The 26,785-nt window shown below is 41.8% G+C and overlaps 1 protein-coding gene across 6 annotated transcripts in view; it reads right to left on the bottom strand.

Moving 5' to 3' along the window:
* Positions 1-26,785, bottom strand: part of MPP7 (membrane palmitoylated protein 7) — a 220,664-nt gene that overhangs the window by 158,706 nt on the left and 35,173 nt on the right. Inside the window, exon 2 of one of the 6 annotated variants that reach the window (XM_029078130.2) lies at positions 17,631-17,734. The exons of the other annotated variants lie outside the window; for them this stretch is intronic. The gene's annotated coding sequence lies outside the window, so the exon portion shown is untranslated. The remainder of the gene's footprint in view (positions 1-17,630; positions 17,735-26,785) is intronic. 6 annotated transcript variants of the gene reach the window in all.

Here is a 26,785-nt window from a genome sequence, read left to right as displayed (position 1 = left end):
AATAAATACCACTGATGATGATGATGATGATAAAATGTTGGCTCTCAGAAAACAATATGTTCAAGGGCATGAAATACCAGGGCAATTTCATCTGTAAGAAATGTGCAAATTTCAGCCCCAGCAGAGTTATACAAATTGACCATTCCATTTCACAGAGGGTTAAAGGAGAGTTGCCAGAGTCACAGAAACCCACTGCTTTCACTCTGGCACTCTCCTTTCTGAAGTGGCATAAATCAGATGGCCATTATTGGGTTTAATACAAAACAGCCCAGTTTTCAGCTGGCCTGTCCCCTTTCCAATGCTGATATGGCACTGATATGACTATCTCCAGGTATTTCTGCTTTAACTACCCAGACTTTCTCTGCCTCCACTCCTGCCAAGGAGTTCCATGGCTACCAAGTGGCGTTCCTGTTTATGGGGATCTGGAAGGGCAACTCAACATCTCAGGAGCAAAGGGGAGGGTCAGACTCCCTCACATTCTCGGTTCTGTAGGTTTCTGAAACGTTCTACATGACATGGAGCCTACATAATGCATGGAATGTACGTCTGACTTCCATGTCAGCAAAGGCATGATCAAAAGCCACAAGTGTTCTCTCTTTATGGAAAGCACTTCTCCCTAGTCCCTCTATCTTTACACCCTCCCTCTCGAGCTTCTGGGAGGGCTTGGTTGGGTGGGGAGAGAAGAAAGAAGTTTCTGGGAAGCCTGCCTCCGGTATCTGAGTGGGATGGAGCAGTATGGTGAAATATAAAAGTCCAGGATGCCAATGGGGGTTGGATTCTGTCCCAGAGAATCAAAGAAGCATAGTGAGAATCTGAGATCTGAGGACTTCCTTTGCAAGTCTGAGCTACAGCCAGAATGTCACTCCAGTGCATTCCACAAGAGTAAAAACACCCACCAATTCAACCTGAAATAAAGACCAAAAGACTCTCTCAGCTATGCAGCATCATCTTAACTAAATGGCAGCCTGAAACTGACTGAGACAATCATGCAGCTCCATTTTAGGGAAGTGTGTGGGTGTGCAGAACTTGCTCCTCCATGGACAGTTCCATTTCAGACACTATGCTGATGCCCATCTGGTTGAAACTCTCAGAATGCAGGGTGGGAAGGAGGGCAGGATGCCTGAATCTGGCCCAAGCCAGCTCTACAGGGTCAGGATCCATGGCTTCGTGATCCGAGCCCAGTCCAGGGAAAACTACCTGTTCCTGCTCTGGCTTCTCCAGGCTCCATTCCTGACTTTCCCCCAGGTAACTACAGTTAAGAAGCCTCCTGGGTCGGGTAAGTCCCACTAACAGCTCCCCACTCCGAGTGAGTTTAGGGGTGTGAAGCATTGGGGCTGCTGTGGCCAGGAGGAAGGAGTGGTAATAGAAATCCAAGAATTGGCCAGATTCCTTCCATCTACTCGCCCCCTCCTTAATTAATCCAGATCACTTTCCTATGATGGAGATGAAAAGAAAGGAGAACCACGATAAGCAAAGCTCCAATTCCCACATCTTCACCCAGTTGGGGAGATTTTACTATGCATAAGATGGAATAAACTCCCAATTGCTTTTTAACCACCTTTCACAAACTATCAAAATATCACTCTCACAGGTATAAATGTCACACAGACTGTTTAATTCTGGTTGTTTTTTCAAGAGTACGACAGGATATTGAGGAAAATTCAATCTCCATTTTCCATCCACATTAATAGAGGTAAATGTCAGTACTATTTTTGATTTGCTAACCACATTTTGTGGTTATTTTCCCTTCCAAAATGGTACCTTCAAAATGACCGACCTTTTGCCATGCTAGATATTTGTAGAGGCACCTAGAACTGCGAAGAAAAACAGATTCTAACCCCTTTTTCCTCCTCTAAATAGTGACAATAAGTTTTGCTGTTCTTAGAAAAAACATGAATACCAATTCACACTTAAGTCCAAAAATTAGTATCCAAACATATAAATCTATAAACTTGAATCAAACATACACCAAGGAAAGAAATAACTGACACAATTAAACCACTGCTGCATCTGGAGGCAGCCTATTACTACACTGCACTACTTCTATTTTATGCTCTCATGTTATACTAAGAGATAATTCTGGTCAAAGATTTAACAACCTTTATTGCTCAATGCTGTAGCAAAGGCCCATTTCTGAAGTTCTGCCACCTTCAGGATGTGGGACATTTCAAAAGTAACCAAACTGTGGAAATACCAATCACCAGTTATTACAAATTTAGTTTGAAATGCTTACAGAAGAAACCCATCTCATCTAGCAAAACACTTTTGAGTTTCTCTTGGCTATGTTTGGGGCAAGATGCTGCTGTGAAACTGATATTAACTCAGTTGCCTATATATTATAAGTATATAAGTGTGTCAGCAGTTTCAGAAAATGGCTGAGGTACAGAATTCTGCTGAAGAACCCAGAAAATTAAAACAATTGAAAGTACTTATTGAACAATGAATATATTGATAAAGCAAAAGAGTTCTGCCAAAGAAGAGATACAAAAGCTTTGTTAAAATCATAGATAGACTATGCTTCAACTGAGCCTCAGAAAAGTGAATAACCATATTTTCCCAAACGTAGTCCTTTAACCATGTCCAGGAAAGCTTCCTTTGTAAAACAGTAAATATTTGAAATCTTAGGCTAGAATTAAGAGCTACTGTCAATGTCAACTAAGGTAAAATTTTATGACAAAGATGCATTATACATAAATGTCCTTCATCTCTGCCTTAAAAAAAACTGAAACAAATAGTACAAGCATTCTTGTGTTCACTACAAACTCAGTCCAACTGTGGAAGTCTGTTCTACAAATGCTGGAAATTTGGCATCGTGATGCAAAAATGAAGCTTTTAACAATTTTCCCATTACAACCATCATGACCTTTAATAACGGGGGGGGGGGGGGAGTAGGCAGTTGGGAGGAAGAAAAGCAACTGGGATAAAAGCAAAACAAGAACTAATACATTTTCTGCCAAATTTCACATCCTTGTCAGTTTTTCAATGCTGTACAGCAATTTTGTGGTCTATGGCTAATAGTTTCATAACCAATCCATTCTATTCAGAAGGAATCAGGCTTGTGGAAAATATTATTGAAAAAAGTCCTTTTTGCTTTCCTCTGGTTACCATTTACCAAAATGTCACACTGTCACATCTTATTTCTTGTAGAGTAACATGATTAAAGTTTGCTAACAGGGTTCTGTAGAGGTACCTAACTTTTCTAAAATACTCCTGAAGAACTTTTTCTCAATTTCTCATGAAATGCAATAAAAGAATATTCCCCAAAATGAATGGGAGTCCATCCTGGCTGCTTTATAACATAATTTGATTATGCATTTCATTTGGAAGTAACATGCCCATTTTTTAAAATCCCCCTAGAGGAAGCAAGACTTTAAAAGAGCTTGTGGATCCTAGTTCAAGGGCACTCAGTACATGTAAAGTCAAGAGGAAACAGTTCCAAGCCAGAGGTCTACGAAGACCATCAATTTTGTACTGATCAAGGTTGATGGGCCTATGAAATGTTTGTTATCCGAGCTGTGACTGATTTATCCCTCTAGACAGTGAGCTCCTTGTGAGCAGAGATGGTATCTACCAACTCTATATTACACACTTGGGAGAGTACAGTACAAAAGTGTGCTGCCCTCAGTGAGCACTCAAATATCCTTGATCGACTATGAGGCAAACTGAGCCAAACTCAAACCCCTTACCATAGGGTTTTAAGGCACTCAATCAGTTATCCCCCCACTTACCTTAATTCGCTGATCTGCTCGCACAAACCATTTCACTCTAACACCAACCTACTCCCTGTACTTCCATCTCATTCTCTACTGACCCTTTGTGCAAGTCCTCCCTCTGGCCTGGAACTCTCCACCTCTAAAAGCCTTGCTGAAGGCACACCTCCTCCAAGAGGTCTTCCCTGACTAAGCCCCCGTCTGAAGGCACACCTCCTCCAAGAGGTCTTCCCTGACTAAGCCCCTGTTCCTCTTCCCCAACTCTCTTCTGCATCACCCCAACTTGTTCCCTTTATTCATCCCCCACTTCCAACCACACAGCACTTATGTACATATCCGTAATTTATTTATATTCATGTCTGTCTCCTCCTCTAGACTGTAAGCTCATTGTGGGCAGGGAATGATTCAGTTTATTGTTACATTTTACTCTCCCAATACAATGCTGTGCACAGACTAAGCATTTGATATGCTCCCCACTCAACTCCGCAGCACTATGCATATATGCTTACACTAGCCTACTCCCCCTAGCTGCAATTTATTTTAATTTCTGTCTTCCCCTCTAGTCTGTAAACTCCTTGTCGGGAGGGATCATGTCTACCACCTTTATCATATTATACTTTCCCAAATGCTTAGTTCAATGCTCTTCCCAGTAAGTACTTAATACTCTTGATTGAATGAGCGATATAAACAGGAGCTACAGTATACTTCCAATATTGTGCCATTTAATAAACAGCACAATGAAATTCAATGCTGCAACAACTATCCCCAATGTTAGGCATTCCTGGGTTTTTTGTTGATTTTTTAATGGTATTTGATAAGCATTTCCCATGTGCCAGGCACTGTACTAAGCACTGGAGTCGATGCAAGATAATCAGGTTGGACACTATCCATGTCCCACATGAGGTTCACAATCTTGACCCCCATTTTACAGATGAGGTAACTGAAGCAGAGAGAAGTGAAATGACTTGACCTTTAGACAAGTGGCAGAGTGAGAATTAGAACTCAGGTCCTCTAACTCTCAGGACCTTTATCTTTCCACAAGGCCACAATGTTCTCAGGAGAAGTCATGGCACTGTGACCCCAAATCTCCTCAAGCCCTGGTGCAAGAAAATACGGGGAGCAGCAAGCTGCCCTGCTACCTTGCATGGCAGAGCCCTCCCAAGGCCAACAGTTCTGTCCATTCTGGTGGACACTGGAACAGGATTATAGAAATTCAGGCACCTGTATAGCTTCTCCCTTTACGAGAAGCAGTGCGGCTTAGTGGAAAGAGTCTAGGCTTGGGAGTCAGAAGTCCTGGGTTCTAATCCCAGCTCCATCACTTGTCTGCTGTGTGACCTTGGGCAAGTCGCTTAACTTCTCTGGACTTCTGTTCCTTCATCTGAAAAATGGGGATTGGAACTGGGAGCCCCACATGGGACAACCTTATTACCTTGTATTTACCCCAGTGCTTAGAACAGTGCTCGGCACATAGTAAGCGCTTAACAAATACTATTATTATTTACTGGCCACAGAGGTAATAGGGAAAGGTGAGGAAGAATACTGGGCCAGAGTTCTAGGTCTGTAGGGTGACATTCTGAAGCTCCCTTAGCAACACTGCCTTTTCGGCTTCCAAATTTGTTCCACGGATCCCCTCCAAGGGTAAAATCCACAGATAGCAGGTGGCCGGCTCGACGATCCAAGCACTGCCCCGGCACTTTTCCCCTCCCAGTAGAATACCTGGAAAAGTTGTGGGGCCTGGCCAACGTGGTCTGACAGGAGCCGAGCCCTTTTTCTCCACATCGCTCCTTAGATCGGGGAACACGGACAACACCTCCATCATCGCACTAATTTCCGGGAGGCCTCTCCAAATCCCTGAAGTTTATGATATAATCAGCATAGGCTAATATAAATGAATTATGCTTTGCTTTTGAGAAACACATTAAACTCAACTATTTCTCAGAAAAGCAATGTATGGCAAAATCATGGGGAATAATGATCTTCCTTGGAGATCTGAGTCTACAAAATACACTCGCTTCTTCACCTCCAGCCAAGCGAAACATCTGGTAATTGCAGCCTCGCCTCCCCACCACACACTCGGCCCCCCTCCACCACAGCAGAGGAACTCTCTGCCAGCCCCCAACACGCTCTGTACGTTCCGAGCCATTATAAGAGTCCCCGCTGTGCCTCCTTGGTCACTCACTTCCACGCAGCTGAGATGGGCGCCCTGTATACCTTGACCCTCCCGCCACGGCTGTGAAACTCTGCCTCCTCTCTGCATGCTCTGCCCACGTCGGACATAAAAGCTGCTGCTGTGGCTACTCGACCCATCTTCACCTCCAGCCAAGTGAAACATCTGATAATTGCAACCTCTTCTCCCTGCGCATCCTCACCGCCCCCCTCCACCATAGCTAAGTTACTTTCTGCCTGCCCCCAACATGCTTTGTGTGCCTACCACACTGTCTCACCATCAAGGAGACTCCATCCCATTCCGATTTCCACCACGCCAGCAGGAAAGACCACCACCTGTGATGTCTTCTCAAAACCTGAGGATGCCAGGTGGATGTGGTAGCTGTTGCTGTGCCTCTGGGTATGCCGAGGGTTTGAAACATGAGTAATTTGACACTCTGCTCCTCCAGCTACAGACTTTGCTTTCTATTTTGTGTATCTGTCCTGGTCTCATGCTGTTTTAATGTTTCACTGTGCTGGGGGTGACCGCTTCAAGTCCTCTCACCAATCTCTAGTCAAGATTGGAAGCCCCTCGAGGGACAGGATCCATGTCTATTCCCACTTGTATACTCTTTCCCGGAGGTTGGTAGTGCACACCATAAGCACTTAATAAGTATTATTACTGCTGCTACTATTTCATTCCCTAAAATGAACTAACTCATAGGAATGGTGTTGTCTTATGCTGTCAGGTCGTGTCCGACCCACGCGACGCCATAGGCACATCTCTCCCAGAACGTTCCACTTCCCTCTGCAATCGTTCAGGTAGTGTAGCCATAGAGTGCTTTTGGTAAAAATACGGAAGTGGCTTATGTACCAGGGGAAATTTGAACAAAATAAGCAATTTCTGCTAAACCACTGACAGCATCTGCTTATTAAATCTTTGTGAAATCGACTGAGAATAAAGACTTTAAACTTAGTAACTCTTCCAGAATGCCTATATTTGAACTTTTATTTGTTTCACCACTGGCTTTAAGATATTCAATCAGCTCTCTCCCTCTTACCTATCCATTCTCTCCAACTACACCTCAGCTCTCGTTCTTCACTCTTCCCACACTCACCTTCTCGCTGGACCTCATTCTCAACTCTTCCTACCTCCAATCGATCCCACCCGGGTTTTTATTAGATTAGCGATCTAATTAGATTAGGCAGGGAAGGTGCGACTGTTTTGTGTTGTACTCTCCCAAGCAGTTAATACAATGTTAACATACTCCTACTTGCTCAATAAATATCTCTGGTATAGGTTTTTTTTTAAAGTTCCTTATTTCTCGATGGCTTCCACATGTAATAATAATAGTAATAATAATGGTGGTATTTGTTAAGTGCTATGTGCAAAGCACTGTTCTAAGCGCTGGGGGATACAAGCTGATCAGGATGTCCCACGTGGGGCTCACAGTTTTAATCCCCATTTTTCCTGAGGCACAGAGAAGTTAAGTGACTTGCCCAAAGTCACACAGCTGGCAAGCGGCCGATCCGGGATTAGAACCCATGACCTCTGACTCCCAAGCCCGGGCTCTTTCCACTGAGCCACGCTGCTTCTCTACCTTCCCCACTACCAGGACTCCCAGAGCTAGTGCCATGAGGGATACTGATGCTTTGAAATTGAAGCCACTGTGTGGAACACCTGAAATACAGTGTCATTTTAGAGAAGCAGCGTGACTCAGTGGAAGGAGCTCGGACTTGGGAGTCAGAGGTCATGGGTTCGAATCCTGGCTCTGCCACTTAGCTGTGTGACTGTTGGCAAGTCACTTAACTTCTCTGGGCCTCAGTTACTTCATCTGTAAAATGGGGATGAAGACTGTGAGCCTCACGTGGGACAACCTGATTCCCTTGTATCTCCCCCAGCGCTTAGAACAGTGCTCTGCACATAGTAAGCACTGAACAAATACCAACATTATTATTTTAGAAATTTAAGTGCCAGTCATCATAGCTGTACACTTCTAAGTTAAAGATGCCCGTATGCGAATGCAGTAAAGTACTGTTATCCACTTAAATGTGCAACACATTTGATTGTTACACAGTAGTAATGAATTATATTTGAAACCACACTTAATAATACCATGGCGACCAAAAAGGGCAATTATAATTTGAAAAGAGTTGGCATGGCCTTGTTTTCCCCGTTGGACATGCTCCTGGGCAGTGCCTTTCATGATCAGCAGAGGGTGCTGTAGTGCTTATTAACCTAGTGGAAAAACTAAACCGATCCCGATCAGTAAAAGACTAAATCTTGTTAAATGTCCTTGTACTTAACAGTTTCTGGTATATGAGAAGGAGGCTCAACTTCTCAATTAATTGAGGAGACTGCACAATAATGACAAAGTCAAAGCTGAATTTGAGAAACTAGTCTGAACCAAAATCGCATTAAAGTCTCATTACCGAACTTTTTATAAACATCTAAAACTAGAGTTAAGAACAGAATCTACTTATTTTCCCAATTATCTTACACAAACATTTAATAATGTTGATAGCATATCTTCTTCTCTAGAATTATATCTTCAACAGAGGTTTTAATCAAATATGCACCCTGCCAGGACCACTGTACTGGCATTCTGGGCTTTAAAATAAGAGATTCTTCAAGCAATTATAATCCAATCGGCAAGATAGCACAAACACAAACACAAGCATACTATTATGTAGAAAAAATATAAGTAACAGAGGCACGAGTAACAGAGACATACACAATACATTCTTCTTACCCATCTAACTCGCCTGAGTTTATCCCCCTGGGTGAGTGAATATACACTTCTAAGAGCCGAGTTTTCGTGTTCTGTTTTATCTTTCTATGCTTTACCCTTACCTCCTCCCCAAATCCAGGTTAAACCTTCTGAAAGACCACCTCAGTCTTTTTCCATTTTTTCCTGCCTCCACAATTCTATTTTGCTTTTGCCTCTGCTCTTTGGTTAGGTGGTTTTTCTGCCTAGCTCTGAGCATTCTTTCAATTCTCATCTCCGGTCCGACTCATTTCCAGCAAACTGATTTTTCTATCCTTCCTGATCCGTGGTTTCTGGTTTGCAAACCCAAAATGGGACATGTAGAGTACAGATCACTGTCCTGCATTTTCACAGATGAAGCAACTAAAGGTAAAATGCGCACAAATGAGCTTGAAAGGAGCAAAGCATGATCCAACACTCTCGGCCACCCTTTCTGTACTTAAGGCTAGATCCTTGCTTAAAGACAGCACCTACCTCTGCTAAATGGGTCTGTTCCATATAGGGCCAATGCCCTCATTCACACCTGCCTCTTCAGATCCAAAGCCTTTTTCTAAAAAGAGCAACCCACCCTCGCAATTGCTGTCCACCAGGCTGGTCTGTCCACTGAGTGGTCTCCAACAGTCCACTGGCTCGTCACATTGTTTGTCAATGTTCTTCACTAGGTCCTTATATCATTTAGTCTGAACACTTGCCTTGTATGTACCCTCTTTAAATTCACCACACAAACAGATGCTTAGACTGTAAGCTCCATGTGGGCAGGGAATGTGTCTACCAACTCCCCCAAGCATTTAGTACAGTGCTCTGCACAAAGAAAGTGCTCAGAAAAAGAGCAGCAGCATGACCTACTGGAAAGAGCATAGGCCTGAGAGTCTGAGGACCTGGGTTCTAATCCTGGCTCCTCTATTGTCTGCTTTGTGACCTTGGGAAAATCACTTGTCACTCTGTGACTCAGTTCAATCCTCTGAAAAATGGGGGTTCAATATCTAGTCTCCCTCCTATTCAAGACTGATAGCCCCATTTAGGACCTGATTACCTTATATTTACCTCAGCACTGAGTAGAATGCTTGACATACAGTAAGTGCTAAACAAATACAATTATTAAATACCACTGATCGATCTTGCTGCCATCTATTCTTAACACATGCCCTACCCAGTGAAGCAGCGTTACTAAAACTGCAAAATCAGAGCAGATATGTTTGATAGGAGTTTTCGGCTAGTCAGATGCAAGCATTCTGTTGTTTCTTCCCAGCACTGATGAGAGTTCCTCCCTAAGGCATTACTCACCATTTCACCCTGGAGAATTCTAGACATCATAGCTGATGTTGCAGCAATTAAAAAGAACATTTTATTGGGTTTAAAAACAAATTGTACCTTATGGGCACTCATTAAGATGGAAGGATGAGTTTGCAATAGTCAAATTCTCAATGTCGAGGAACTCAGGAAAACTAACTTCTACCATTCCAGCAGTTCAAGCACTCTTTCACAAGGCAAAAAATGACAGCCCCTGCAGAATTTACTGTTCAAATCAACTGCACTTGTCCAACTAAGCAGAATTCAACCACCATATAGACCTTAGACTTCCAAATAACAGTCATTTCATATCAAACAACATTCATTTCTTTTCTTTTGGGATTACTTTATAACTAATTCTATTTCATGAACTTAAGAAATGTTTGCTGTAAGTTACAGTGTTAAATTCCTTGCAAGCTACACCTGATTGTAAATGTATCTTAGCCTCTGGCATGTGAGATAGCAGGAAAAATCTTCAATTATTTACATACTGGTTGGGTAATTTGAGAATAAATGCAGGTGATTCCAAGCTTGTTCAGTGTAGCTTAAAGCAAAAAAATGAGTGCCTGAGTTGTAACCGTGAAAGTAGTCCATTACAAAGTACTTGTTCATCTATGTTCTTGATTAGAGCAGATTTTCCTATAACTAATCACACGGCCTCATATATTCCATTAAGACACTGTATTTATAGCTGAGTTAGAGAAAAGAGCACCTAGAAAATGATCCTCAAAGTCTTTCCAAGTAACCTACGATAAAGAGAACATCTGTGAAACAATGGAGAAAAGTACCTTTTTATTTATTCATATCTACCGCATTAAAATGATTAATGATCCTCAACCTGGGCTCTCATGGAATCTACTTCCCAACAGATGTGAGTCAGCAAAGAGACAATGTATGCCAAGCACTGAAATACCAGGGCTCTTAACACTGCCTGGAAAGCAAGAGGCAGGGAGAGGAAAGTACATGAGAGAGGAGAAAAACAAGATGAGTATGACCAAGAGAGAGAAAGCTGTGAAACCACATTTTCTAAAAAGATCAAACAGCCATCAAGACCTTATAGTATATAAGAAATAAATCTTGTAGTACGTTACACAGGATCTGTGACGATGGATCTTTGATGTTCAAAGTTAGTACAGCACTCAGGAAAAATCTTAAACATTATCTATTAACTAAGTAGCTCTTGCACTTTGCAAGACTGTAGCTCTCTAACAGATTCCAGTCTAATGCAGTCATTGGCAAGGAACCAAAAGCCAACATTAAAATAAATACGTTGCACTGCCACTCAATAGGTAAAAGATCTGAAGCCACAGAAGGTAACAAACTTCATTCTCTTAAAGTTTCAAAAAATAAAAAAGTTTTACACATTCACTGAAAAATTGTGTCTCACCAAATCTTATTTTCTTGCCCCTCCTAAATCTATGAAAAAGTCATCTGCAAAGCTTTTCTAAAGAATGAAATGGAAGCCCACATTATTTCAGACCTCAGCAGAAACAACTAGAATCATATGACAAGTATTGTTTAGCAAATGTTTTGTACTGCAATTTTCTGACAATCTGACATACTTGTCTAACTACATTTTATATCCTTGATTATCTTCCTGCTCCCTCTATTTGTAAATAATTCATATCTGCCTGTCTTCCCCCATTTAAACTCTCCCCACCTTCAAAGTCTTATTAAGGTCACATCTCCTCCAGGAAGTTTTCCCCAATTAAGCCCTCTTTTCCCCAGCTACCTCTCCTTTCTGAATCTATGAACTTGGATCTGTGACCTTTGGGCATTTGATAATCACCCCACCCTCAACCCCTCAGCACTTATGTGCATATCTTTAAATTATATATATGAAAGTATTTATATTAATGTGTCTCTCCCCTTCTAGACTGCAAACTCATTGTAGGCAGGGAACCTAACAAGCCTATTGTACTTTCCCAAGCCTTTAGTACAGTCCTCCACACAGTAAGCACTAAATAAATACCATTGATGATGATTAGACTGCAATCTTCTTGAGGGCAGGGACCACATGTCCTTTGATCTGTTACACTCTGGAGAATCTGGAGACTTTTATTCAACAGGTAGAATATCATCTCGGAGTGTTAAAATATAGTCTAGGGGAGGCAACTTTTCACTTTGGACATGAGGATACATTTGAGGTAGGACTTAGAGCAGGAGTATGGCAAGAGGGTGAGGGAGAAAAAGGGGAAAGGAAGGGAGAGAGAGAAAAGAAAAATAGGAGAGGTAGAGCACAGGCCTGGGAGTCAGGAAAAGGGTTCTAATCCAGGCTCTGCCACTTGTCTGCTGTGTGACCTTGGGCAAGTCACTTCACTTCTCTGTGCCTCAGTTACCTCATCTGTAAAATGAGGATTGAGACTGTGAGCCCCATGTGGGACAGAGACAGTGTCCAACCTGATTTCCTTGTATCCACCCCAGTGCTTAGCACAGTGCCTGGCACAGAGTTAAGTGCATAACAAATACCATAATTACTATTACTAATATTATCATTATGAAAGAGAGGAGAAAAATGGAGCAGGAAAAGGAACAGACAGGAAAGGAAAGGAGTGGGGAAAGGAAGAGAAAAAAAGGCATGTGAGACTGTCTCTTGCTTCTATTATAATCAACTACTTTCCACAGGTTCCCAGTTACAAAGTCTTCTAAAAGGACCATGACACAGTCATCACTTTTGAGGGGAACTCCCATATCACTGTCTTAAGGGCCTAGCACAATGTTCTGTAGAGAGTTGGCCCTCAGTGTACCTCATTACCCTCCCTGCTGACTGGTCACTGACTCACCCTCTGTCTTCTTTGGTACTGCTGGCTCCTTTTTTTCCTCATCATCCATGGACCACAGGGCAAAGCTGGAGGTCTTTCTCACCTCTGGGCCCAGTGTCTGTGGGCAAGAGCCATCCGAGGCCCCTGAACCCCTTTCCTATCAGGTGTTCCTCCATCCTGGCCACCGCTACCAACTGCCAGCACCACGCAGCCCCCAGGGTGGCCCTAGAACTTGCAGTGCTCCCAGCATCCCTGAGGCTGCTGTGGTTCCCTGGCCTGGCACCCAATCAGGCAAGTCATCCAGAGCTGCTGTGCCTCGGCTCACTGAAGCATATAGCCCATCCACTGCCTCACAATTTGATTGACAGTGGTTCCTGTTCAGCTGGCCTATTCTCCCTGCTACTTGTAGGAACAGATAGGTGACGCACGGGACAGATAGGGTGTGCAGTGACACATAGTAAGCGCTAACTAAATACCATCATTTGTTACCTTCTGAACAAAGGCGGGTGACAAAACTTCACATGAAAATTTGATTTATAAATGTGTAATTCTAAAATTACACAGAAACTTTACAGAATAGTGTGCTTGCCTCCAAGGGCATCAGAGTCAGGGGTGAGAGTCCCCTCCAGCACGGTTGGCGGCCCAGGAAAGGCGACAGAAACTCCACAGGTTTCCATCCCCACACGATGCTGGGGCCTGCATCTGACTGACTGGGTGGCAAGGAATAAACTTGCCAACTTGGCTCCACCTCCAGCCTCTTCCTGACTCCAAGGACTGGGCCTGGCTATCTCCTGTTATCTTTCATGCCCAAAAAGCTGGGTGGGCAAAGCCAATGGCTCTCTCCCTCAGAACCATGTCCCATGGAGTTATGCCTCTAGGGACTGGAACTCTGTGGGTCAAATACTAATTCTTTCAAGAAACTAAAAGTCTGCCCAGTGAAAACCCTAAAATGCAGCCAATGACCTTCTCTGGAATCCCTGAACTAATACCTGATGACCTTTGGCGATCTTTTAAAGGACCATCACTCCATTCCCTGCAAGCTCACTTGAATTCAGACTAGCCCTTGAGAAAATTTTAGCCCTTGACAAAATTACTGGTGGTTTAATACAAGCACTATTTACTCCAGGTAATCAGTAACTCCATGGACTCTAATAAGACAGCAGAGCTAAATAACTCAGAGTCCTATAAATGACTTATTGGCTTGGTACTTTCTGTTTCTCCATGTGAAATAGGGTTAATCACTAGCTTCAAACTCTTCTAAACACACTATTCTGTAAAGTTGCTGTATAATTTTAGAATTACACACAAATAAAATTTTCATGTGTTTTGTCACCCATCTTAGTTCAGTAGGTAAATAAAAAATGATGGTATTTACTAAGCGCTTACGATGTGTCAAGCACTGTTCTAAGCACTACGGTAGTTACAAGCCAATCAGGCTGGACACAATCCCTGTCCCACTTGGGGCTCACATTTTACAGATGAGGTAACTGAGGCCCAGAGAAGTGAAGTGACATCCACAGTCAGAAAGCAGACAATAATAATAATGTTGGTATTTGTTAAGCGCTTACTATGTGCCGAGCACTGTTCTAAGCACTGGGGTGGATACAGGGTAATCAGGTTGTCCCACGTGAGGCTCACAGTTAATCCCCATTTTACAGATGAGGTAACTGAGGCACAGAGAAGTTAAGTGGCTTGCCCACAGTCACACAGCTGACAAGTGGCAGAGCCAGGAATCAAACCCATGACCTCTGACTCCATAGCCCAGGCTCTTTCCACTGAGCCACGTTGCTTCCCCCAAGTGGTGGATCCAGGAGCAGAACACACATCCTTCTGACTCCCAGGCCCATGCTCTATCCACTAATCCACACTGTTTTCAAGCACAGAAAATGGTGGAAACCACTCAGTCTCCTGGGATCTTCTAAAATGGAGATTCCAGGGCAACTTTTAATCCTGGTGAATCTCTCTCAAAACCTCAAACCTGCCTCAGGAAGCTACTATTGCTAACTCCTGGAATTTACAATGAGGTGCTAAAATGATGCCTGATTGGCAATGTTTTTTAACCTACCTCTGACAAAAGGAGCAAAACCAGCAGTCTCCACCACATTGAAGGCTAATGCAATCTGGTGTGCCACCCTCTAGCAGGCATGCCAGAGGTTGCCCAGGCTTGCTTTATTGGTTAGAGTGAGATACCAGATATGGGGAAGAGAAAAAGAAACAGCACCACCAATGGGCTTCCTGCATCCAAAGACAGAGGGGAAAGACTTGTCTTTCGTCAGGGACTAGGGAAAATACAGGCAAAGTCCACTTTGCAGTTTGCAGATTCGGCATAAGGGAGTACAATCCTTCCACTGGAGGTCTAAAATCTTGCTAACAGTTTTGGTGATCCTCAGGAATTTCTCCAAACTGCAATTAGATTTTAAGGTCTGAAACTACAGACACAAATAGAAGGGCGGCATATCTCTTGTGTTGCTTCAAGTCCCTAAACCAGTTCCACTAAATATTCTGAGTGACTCTCATCACCCCCACTCCCCAGCTCCCCAGATCAAGCCATCCACACTAGTCCCCCAGCACTAATGTATCAATAGCTCTGATATAACATGGGTTTTCATTATGTGATCTGGATAGAATACAATTAGGGACCATTCTTCCCACCACACAACGCTTTATGTAATCCATGCACGAAGAAGTAGATTTGGTTTAGGAAGAAAATGGTGTGTATGCAGCATAGTGTCAATCAAAGAGTGTTGATGCTGAACTTCTTCATTTCTGCCTCAGTCTTTATGTACTGAACCATACTGCACTCCATGTTCCTGAACTTTTCAGTACACACAGTTCTCCCCAAAAAACTAGGTTGTGATCTTGGAAAGCCCCATGTTAAGGAAAAGCCACACTGTAGTACGCACCATGTTTCATGCCAAGTGTATGTGCATATTGTTTCTTCTGAAACTATGGCATGCTGCATCTTAACAGGTCTGTGCTATGGGGGAAAGGGACACCAATTCCCTTAACAGCATTCCACTCAACAACAGGCAGTGAAAAAATATCATGGCAACACAGAGTAAAATAACTGAATGGCAAGGGTGTAATCTTTCTGCTAAAGATGTACATAATGATATAATTTACATCAAAAAGTGTCAGTCACTATAGTATCCTTGAACCAGTCCCTTGAACCCATTAATTTCCACTGACTTCACAGTGACCATAACATGATTATAATCATGACAACATGACTTTTTCCTCTCTCACACGAGCATAACTATCGCCTTACTACAAAAAATTACTGCATTTCACTTACATATGGTTTTTATTTGTACTCAAGTGTATGCTGCTTACTTGAGCTTTCAAAAAACGAAACTGCACGCCCTATTTATTCTGTTCTGTCCTCACTTCTGTTACACTGTGTAGATTCTTCTTTTGAGGAGCATAAATTATTCATGTGTCATTCCCCTCCATTCAGTACTCTACACAAAGATAAAGGGAGGGTGAAAGGGTGACTAATTTTTTCCTGTTTCAGCCCTGTTTTTCCTCAGCTGCTTTGTCTATATATTTGCAAATAGATAAATTCCACTACTTCTGAGTAGGATAACATCTAAGCCATTCTTGCCCAAAATGCTTTTTTCTGTTGTATTTTAGTTCTGTCTTTTAAACCACCATTTGAGCACCTGCTTGCAGAGCCCTGGAAGGGGCTTGTGGGAACGTACAACAAAAGTAGAAGGCGTGATTCGTGTCCTTGAGGATCTTACAGTCTAATCAAAACAGGAAAGGATTCCCTACCACCTCCCCAAAAACAAGCTCTCTGGCTTGGACTGAGGAATAGCAGATGCCAAAACTCAAGTCCTCTTGCTCAAAACAGTCAGAGAAAAAGAGACAGTTTGGCCTAGTGGATAGAATACGAACTTGGGAGTGAGGAGGACCTGGGTTCTAATCCAAGGCTCTGCCGCTTGTCTGCTGGATGACACTGGGCAAGTCACTAAACTTCTCTGGGCCTCAGTTACCTGACCTGTAAAGTGGGATTAAGACTATAAGCCTCACATGGGACATGGACCGTGTCCAAAGTTGATTCAATCTTACTTACTGTGTGCACAGCACTGTACTAAGCGCTTGGAAAGTACAATTCTGGAATAAACGGATTAGTTTATATCTACCCCACTTCTGAGTACAGTGCCCGGTTCATAGTAAGTGCTTAACAAATACCATAAAAAAAAAAAACATTGATGTGTATCTCCATGCATGCATATGAGGGGGTCATTTCCCACATCCTGTAATGAAACAGTACAGCAGGTCTGTACTGCTTTTTGACCACCCTGGACTTAGGAAATGCAACTCCAAACCAGAACAAAATAATAGGCTGCAGGTTCAAAAGAACTTCTGATTCAAAGTCCATGAAGCACTTGCTCCAATTAAAGAGAACTCCTGTAAGTCAGATTTGTCAGAAGTAATTATACTAAACACTACTTAGATACTCCTGGCAATTACACAAGAAAGGTTCAGATGGAGGTGGGTGGAAAGAGGGAGAGCAAGGTGTAACTTGCTGTCTTATTCATTTGCAGCATTGGCTGAAAATCAACTTGGCCAGCCCAAATACACAAACAAGCTAATGATGACCTGAGGGAGTGATGGTGGATTTATGCAATGCAGAAACCGCCTTTTAAATGAAAAAGAAACTAACTTGAACATCTGTATATATTTAAACAAACTAAATTTCCTTGTTTAAAAGGCTTTTACATGAAAGAAATATTCTAGTAATAACAACACATAATTCCTGCTTGTCATCTGGGCTTAATGTGATAGGCAAGAAATCATCTGACAGAAGACTGTATTTCTGTTTCCACAAAATGGCTATAGTACTTTCGATACAGTGCTGGGGATATACTAAATCAGCGACATGAAACTCCCAAATACCTTCTCTCCCCACAACCCCAAAAATCAAAAACCAAACCAGATTATTGATTTACCTCGAAGCGTATGTGGGAGTCTGACACACCCTGTCTTGAATAGCCTGAAAAGTGCACACGAATTCCTGGCAGGCAAAGCTCATTCAGTAAGCATGTCTGTCTGTCTAGAAGAGAAGAATTGTACAAAAAAAAAGGTTTAAAAATGAAACGTGCTATTATGGCTGAGCAAAAATCAAATGGTTGTTTTCATTCATCCTCATTAGTTGTCCACATAGACTTCTAATCATTATTAACCCAATAAATTGCTTTAGGGAGTCTTGTTGTCTTATGCTGTGGTCTCCAACCCATAGCGACGCCACAGACACATCTGTCCCAGAACTTCCCACTTCCGCCTGTAATTTTTCTGGTAGTGTATCCATAGAGTTTTCTTGGTAGAAATATGGAAGTGGTTTACCACTGCCTCCTTCCATGCAATAAACGAGTCTCTGTCCTCGACTCTCTCCCATGCCACTGCTGCCCAGCACAGGTGAGTTTTGACTTACGTAGCAGTCTGACTCTGGATCTTCCCTACAAAGTTCACTGTGGGCAGAGAATGTTACTGTTTATTGTTACATTGTACTTTCCCAAGCGCTTAGTACAGTGCTTGGCACAGAGTAAGCACTTAAATACCATCATTTACCATCATTATTATTACAGTACTCTTCATTCAGTAAACTCCCAATAAATACGATTGAATGAATAAAAAGTGATTACAACTATTCTGTGGGTTAGTGAAGATCTAGATCATTTCTAGGAGGGTAATCAAGAACATCATTAACACCTCCTCACTTGCCTACCAAGTGGGAAATGCTGACAGGAAAAGCAATTCACACCCCCCAGCTTCTCTTCAGGCAAACACACTTTCTCTGCAATTCTCCAGAGCTGAAAGATGATTCTGACCAGGCAGGAAGAAGATGGCTCCACTCCCTAGCCTCCAAAGTAAATGGACCCCTCACCACCTCCACGGGAGACATTTTCCGAGCTCAGCATGCCAAGCAGTTTCCCCTCCACCCCTGACTTCAGCCTTATTGCTGTTGGAGGAAACGTGACACAGTGTTCTCTAACAGTGCGATTTACATGAAATGCTGTCATGTTTGTCATCCACTTAGGTGATCCAGCTTTCTGTAAGCTCATCATTCCTCTATATACAAACGTTTTGCAAAAATTCAAGACTTTTCACTTTATCAAGATGAAATTTACCCTCCCATCAACACTTAACCATTTTGGGCAGAACTCCCACTGACTTTCATATTACTTGAGCAAAGCTATGTTCCTAAGTTAAATATTACAAAATAGCCATTTATGAGATTCTTCTCCAAAACACTGAAAAGATAGATCTTGCCCTTCAGTTTTAAAATATTTCTAATAGTCTTAATGAGAATTCCTCCAACTATGCTGCTAAAAATTCCATCTCATTTTAATCAGTGACCACAAGCCATTTTCCAAAGGCTATCTATAGCAATACCAAAAGAACCATCCAAGTCACTACCATTCATTTTCCTTATTAAAGTCTTACAAAGGCCAATTCCCAAGTTTGTTTTAAGGTTAAATTAACATGTACGAACCTAGTACATTAACAACTTCCTCTAAAAACTCTTAACAGGATTGGGGAGGAACATAAGGAGACTGACAGGTTAGGCCTAAACCGGTTAAACTTGTCCTGCATTTTACTAACATCTTTAATTAGTTTTCAGGCCATTTTCTAGAATACATATGAGGTTTGTTTTTCAGTCTTTAATTGGCATACTTTTTTTTTTTTTTTAAAGAACACAATCGTAACTTGAAAACTTTTCAGAATATTTCTGACCTTTGGGATGCAATGTCTTGCTGTTTGTAGTTTATCCCTGCTCCTGACTTCTCTGTCTTGCTCAAACTCTTCCACTGTTCCTTAGGAAATCTGATAAAGATTAATTTCCACATTCATCCCTGAGTCACAATGTCTTAAGGAGGTAGCTTTCCTAAATTCCATTTTTTCACCAAAACCCAGAACTTTCGAATGAGACTTTTCATCAAGACAGGCACTAGTTGACTACCTTTTCCAAATTTCAGGGAAGCACAGAGTATCTCTTACATAAGTTATATTTAAGGCTTGTTTTTCTGGAGGAACTCAAAAGACCCTGGGGTCTCTTTATTCATGGGGAAGTGAAAACACACAATGTCTACTTAATAATTATGTCAACAGTGAAAACCAAAGGGAGTAGGGTAGAAGAAAAAACATTTAGGTTAAGTATTGGGATGCATCCAGAGCTTAGTATAAAGTGGCTGGCCCCTAATAAGCACTTAAATACCATAATTATTATCAAAAGGAGGGTGACATTCAATTCAGTACCCTGTATACAATCTAGGAGCACCAATTTCAGTTCTGGTCTCAGAACTTTAAAAGTGATGTGGAGAAATTAAAAAAGGGAAAATAAAATTATGACAGATGTAAAATATCACTTTTGTGGAAAGAATATGGGAGTTGGGGATGTTTATCTTGCAGAAGGAAAAAAGTCTTATTGGGAAAATAGTGATTTACTGTTCAGAATCCCCAAAAAGGAGGGACGAGGCTTAATATAAGGTGAAAGCGATTTTGGTTGTCTGTGATTCTGTCTTCCCCTGAGCCCACTGCTGGGCAGGGATTGTCTCTATTACCGAACTGTACATTCCAAGCGCTTAGTACAGTGTTCTGCACACAGTAAGCAATCAATAAATACGACTGAATGAATGAATGAACTAGGATGCTCGTGGGCCAGGACTGAGTCTACCAACAGTACTGTACTCTACCAAACATTTAATTCAGTGGTCTGCCAACAGAAAGAGCCCACTGAAAACCACTTTGACTGGTTAGACATAAGGAATAACATGCTACTATCTAAGTGAAAACATTAGAGGAGAGGCTATCCCAGATGGTAGTGACATCTTCACCCCTGTAAATTTTAAAAGCAGATATTTCCCAAGGATGATTAAGTTATTCAACTGCCAGCAGGCTCAGTTAAATCAATAACTCCCAGGGTCCCTTTCAGCTCTTTGATTCCAACTACATCAGTTACAGAATTCGCTATACAAAATAGAGTTGTCCTTTGACAATAATAATAATGATGACATTTGTTAAGTCACTTACTCTGTGCCAAGCGCTGTTCTAAGTGCTGGGGTAGATATAAGGGTAATCAGATTGTCCCACAGTCGTAATCCCCATTTTGACAGATGAGGTAACAGGCACAGAGAAGTTAAGTGACTAGCCCAAAGTCACCCAGCTGCTAAGTGGCAGAGCTGGGATTAGAACCCACAACCTCTGATTCCCAAGCCCGTGCTCTTTCCACTAAGCCACACTGATTCGAGGATGATACTGCCAAAGGTGAGACTGCATATGAGTATGTTTTGGAGAAAATCTCTTGCATACTTAGTCCTTGAAAATAGAGTTGTTTACCTTTTCTGGCCCTAAAGCCAGACAAAAGCAGGGGTCTCAAAGCAGGGGCTAGGCAGACAAAAGGTAGCGGTCTTGGCAGGCAGCACAGAGTCCCTACATGGTCACTTCTTTTTGTGGAATGATGAAAGACCTGATCCCAGCAAATGACTAATTGTGAAACCACTCCTCCTTGTCAGCTACCACTCCACTCAAACAAAAACCTCTGAAAAGGGGGCATCCAGACCCCATCAACATAAACTAGCCTTCCAATCTCACCCAATTCTGTGCTATCAACTACACCCCAGCCAATTTGTGTTACAAGTAAAACCACGCTTTGTGGGTGAGGAATTCTCATTACCACACAGTGTCCCAGTCAGAGTGGGTACAATATGGATGGAGCACTTGTAGGTAATGATGGAATGAAAAATTTGAAAACCCACACCAGATACCACACTGGACAGGAAACAAATAATAAAGAATTACTTCATGACTCCTTAAAGCCCCTTTATTTTAGATCATGCCAGTGGAAGGAAACATAAAGAAGAGAAATGTTGCCTGGTGGCAGCATGTGCATTATTGTTGACAATGACAATGCACATAATTTTGGTCATCAAAAGGTAATGAAAGTACTGCTTGCAGATGGCAAAAGAGGGCAAATACTAGACATAAAATTGAGATACAAGGAGCCTATGCTCTATGTCTGTGCTCTACTCCATGTTGTCAAGTCTTGGGGAAGGGAAACTATGCTTTCTCAGACTCTCCCTGTCCTTCCCCACTCCCAATAAACTCCCCATCAGATTACGTCAGGGAAGGGGATTTTGCCTTGGAGATCAAAAGAAAATGAAAAAAAGAGAAGCGGGTGTTACCCTGCTTGTTGCCCTCCTTGTTCCCTAATCCTGGATTAGGACAAGACACACTGGATATTTTTTTTTAATTACTTCACCTTTATTTGTTATAAACTAAAAGTAAAATGTATACTCAGCAGACACTCAAAATCCATAACCAAGTTTAAACAGTAAGGCAGTTATATCATTTTCACTAGCAATTTAAATATTAGATGCTCTTTTTACGCTTTTCCAGTTTTGAATAAAGACTATTTACTTTGTTATATTATCACCTGCCAACAATTCAAAATATTTCTGTATTTTCCATGGCAAATTTGTACTTAGAGTAGCTATATCATTTAATGAATCTCTTTCCTTCATACCTTTTATTTTTCTCCTAATTTTTCCTAAAAGAAGAAGAATTTTAAGACAATATGGTCATTACAAAGCCTAATAGACTGCACGCATATGATTATCTTTAATCTTTTAACTATGGGATATGTATAATGATAGTAATAAAGGGATTTTCACTGGGGAAAATAACTACTAGCTAGAGTAGTTTAGGGTCAGTTTAAATGAAGCATCTCACTTTAATTTCAGTTCAATTTGGGGCAAATCGGTTGAGTTGCCAAATGGATGACATCTGGATTCTAAGTCATACTCAACTGAATTATCTCCAAATCCTTTTTATTTCCACTGGTCATACCCAATACATTTTCCTCCAGGGTCCCAGGTCTACCATTTAACCATTCCCAGCTGTACTTCTGTGCTCCTTTAATTGCAAGTTTCAGTGATGGCAAGTTTGGTGGAGAAAGGACCAGATGGATGGAAAGAAGATCAGTTTGACTACCTTATCTCCAAGCAAGTAAAGGCCTTACAGAAAGAACCACATCAAAAACATCTGTACTCTGCACCTTGTCTGCAGAAGTGATCCCATCTAGGGGTAGGCTAGGAAAATTCCGTTCAAGCTGATTACTTAGCCATCCTCCTACTAATCTCCACTCTATCAGGGCAGGCTCAATCCCAGGAAGTCAAATGGACTCCATTCCCAAATTCCTCTGTGGCTGTGGCAGTGAAGATGAGCATACACATTAACCAGGGAAGGTTTCTGTTCCAGGTTCCCAGTCATTACTATCATTATACATTTCCCACTGTTAACAAGGAATTGCTCGCCTAGAGGTGCAGTTAACATAATTGAGCAAAAAAATTAAATCCTACCGAGTAGGAGAGTTAGTGTAGTCTGGTGACATACCAAAGAATGGGTCACTAGACTCTAGTGACTTTGTCCCTGTCAGAGTGGTCAATGAACATGAATGTGTTAAGCCACCTTTTCCTCTTATAGAAGCTATCCCTAGCTGGGGTTCTTTTGGAAGCTGAATTAAATGGTTAAGGCCACCTCTGCCTTGAACTGATGTAACACACACAAAAAAATATGGCAAGTCTAATTTGGGGCCAGCTTGATTTACTTCCTAAATCATAATAACTGCCTTTGTCTGGCATCGTTGGGAATAAACATCCCATTGAATAACTGTTCAGTAGCTACTCATTTTAGATGCCAAGCAGAAGAATGATCTTTTTAACCAGCAATCTGCTGATAATCTGGATCCTGATTATTTTCAAGACAGAATGTTTGCCCCTACTGGAAACAAAAATGACATTCTGCTTCTTTTCCAAATATCTTCAGTGGGGAAAAAGTAGGGGATGAAAGCAACAAGCCCTACAGAAGTCAAGCTTGCCGCTGCAAAAATTATCTCTCAGCACTGTCAAGAGCCACCATTGAGGAGAACAAACAGTGCGGTATGCACATTTCAGTGGGTACGCTACTAATCACCCTAATTTGTTTTTTGCTGTGGCTTCATTTCCTTCCCGTTATTCTATTTTTTATGGTGATTTGATTTATCTGCTCATTCAACTGGAGAAAAGAGCTTGGGTTTGGGAGTCAAAAGACAAGGGTTTTAATTCTAGTTGTGACAATGACTGGCTAGATCACCATAAGCAAACTTGGGCACACCTTGCTGGGTCAGTTTCTTTACCTGAGGATAAAATATCTGCTCTTCCTACTTCTTAGACTGTGATCTCCATGAGGGATATAGACTGTGCCTGATCTGATCTTCTACCAACCCTAGCACAAAGCACTGTGTGTAGCACCTTATAAGCACTTAATATTATCACCATCATTATCATTATTATTGTTGTTTTGCAGGGATACAAAGAAGCGCCTGTACTTTCAGAAAATATAATGAACAAATTTGGGGCCTGCCTTAAGGACATTATTTGCCAATTATCCGCCAGTGGCAAGGCTCCTTTTCTTCCACTATGAGAGATTTCCCATGGAAAAGAATAAACTGCCACCTAATATCTCTAGAACACACATTAAAATACCAAGAGAAAAGTTATTTATTTTGGAACACTCCATATGCTCTGAGAAGGAGTTGGAAAAACAGCACAACAGTATTCCTTTTCTCTAGGAAGTGCTATTAACCCCCTAGTTCTCCATTAGTTTTCAGCTAGTCAGTCTCAATGTAGTTCATAACCAGGCTACTCTCAAAGCTGCTCTGATTATTATCCTTTTTCCTTGCTTGGGCATAGACAGAGAAGCAGCGTGGCATAGTGGATCTCTATCCCACCCACAGGCCTGGGAGTCAGAAAGTTGTGGGTTCTAATTCTGGCTCCACCATTTGTCTGCAGGGTGATCTTGGGCAAGTCACTTCACTGGGCCTCAGTTACCTCATCTGTAAAGTGGGAATGGAGACTATGAGTCTCACACGGGACAGGGAGTGTGTCCAACCCGATTTGCTTATATCCAACCAGTGCTTAATACAGTGTCTGGCACATAGTAAGCTCTTAACAAACCACAACTATTATTATTATTAACATTATTGAAAGCAAATGTATTGGCAGGTGTCTTATTTGAGCAGATAAAAATAATAATAATAATAATGGTATTTGTTAAGAGCTTACTATGTGCCAAGCATCTTTCTAAGCACTGGGGTAGACATAAGGTAATCTGGTTGTCCCACGTGGGGCTCACTGTCTTAATCCCCAATTTACAAATGAGGAAACTGAGGCACAGAGAAGTTAAGTGGCTTGCCCAAGGTCAGGAAAAGTAGATCTTTCCCTGATACTAAGATCAGAAATTTGGGGGCAAATAATAATGAAGAAGAAGAGGAACAACAACAACAACAAACAACAATAACTGCAGCATTTGATTAAGTACTTACTATTTGCCAAGAACTACTAAGCAATGGGGGAAATACAAGACAAAACAGGTCAGACAGTCCACATGGGTCTCTAACTGGCACTGCATTTCAAGGGACAGAGGGGGCCTAAGACACCAAAAATAATCAAAATAGTAATAATTTAGTAGTTTTGAAGATGGACACCTGGCAGTACAAGGGAGGGCACCAAAAGAGTAACAATAGCATTCTTCATTCCTTCCACCTCTGCAGGACAGAGACTACAGTGAAGGAAAGAAAAAGGAATGCTACAGCAGCAGTCTTAAGGTGGGAATGGTGGACCCGATGAACAAGCAGAGGATCCAAATTCACCGGAAAGAAACAGATTTTATCACAAAGGACAGAAAGAACCCATCACTGTCATTAATGGGTCAAACCAACAGATCCATCAGTCCAGGACTCATTCAGTCCAGAAGCAGTAATGTTCCCTTCGCTACAATTAATAGTTTGATTTAGCAGAAATATAGCATTTCCAGACTCCCACTACTGCAATTTTTAAAGTTTCATGTTCCAGTTTTGTGCTCCCATCTTAGCTCAGAGTAGTTCTATTCCCAATAGACCTATAAAGTAAACCTGCACCCCATCCTGAGAAATATAAATCTTGAGCTATTCTTCACAGTGTAGAAGCAGAGAAATTCTCATTGCAGTAGTAATCCCCAAAAAAAAATTACATTGCTCAGAACAGAGGGTAACAATGTTCTTCTAAAATTTTAATGTAGAATAGGCTAATATTTCATCAAAAAACTTCTGAATATGAATATGTTTTGATGACAGTAATAATTTCCAGTTTTAAAGATAAACTATTGAAACCTTAGTAACCCTTTCATTTTTTAAATTAAACTCAACGCCTGTAATTGCCCTTCATTTTTGAAGATGATTGTAGCTGGTAATGCTACCAAGAGAACAATGTGTAACCTGTAGTCCTTGACACATTGCTAACTTTGAAGAATTACCTTCCCAGAGCCGATTGCAGTTGGCAGTTCTGCCCCCAAAGGGGTCAACATCTTTGCTCAAAACCAACCAACCCCTACTTAGTGGCTGTATGCATGTCCAAAACAGAACTGCTTATCTTCCCACCCAAACCCGCTCCTCCCTCTGATTTTCCCATCATGGTAGACAGAACCACCATCCTTCCTGTCTCTCAAGCCCATTACCTTGGCATTATTGACTACTCATCCAACCCACATATTCCATCTGTCACTAAAACCCATCGGTTCAACCTTTACAACATCACTAAATTCGTCTTTTCCTCTGCGTCCAAACTGCTACCACGTTAATCAAAGCACTATCCTATCCCACTTTACTGTATTAGCCTCCTTGATGACCTCCCTGTCTCCTGTCTCTCCCCACGTCAGTCAGTACTTCACTTTGCTGCTTGGATAATTTTTCTACAAAAACGTTCAGTCCGTGTTTCCCCCATTCAACTCCACAAACACTTTTACTATGGGCTTTAAAGCATTCAGTCACCTTGCCACCTCTTTCCTTGCCTCACTGCTCTCCTACTACAACCCAGCCCACACACTTCACTCCTCTAATGTCAACCTACCCGCTGTACCTCAACCTTGTCAATCTATCCTTTGACATCTTGCCCATGACCTACCTTTGGCCTGAAATGTCCTCCCTCTTCATATCCAACAGACAATTACTTTCCCCACCTTCAAGGCCACATCTCCTCCGAGAAGGCTTCCCCGATTAAGCCCTCATTTCCCCTTCTAACTCTCCTTTATA

The sequence above is a fragment of the Ornithorhynchus anatinus genome, chromosome 13, assembly GCF_004115215.2.
Source record: "Ornithorhynchus anatinus isolate Pmale09 chromosome 13, mOrnAna1.pri.v4, whole genome shotgun sequence".
In the NCBI taxonomy this organism is placed as follows: Eukaryota; Metazoa; Chordata; class Mammalia; order Monotremata; family Ornithorhynchidae; genus Ornithorhynchus; species Ornithorhynchus anatinus.
This window is presented reverse-complemented; position numbering and strand designations above follow the sequence as displayed.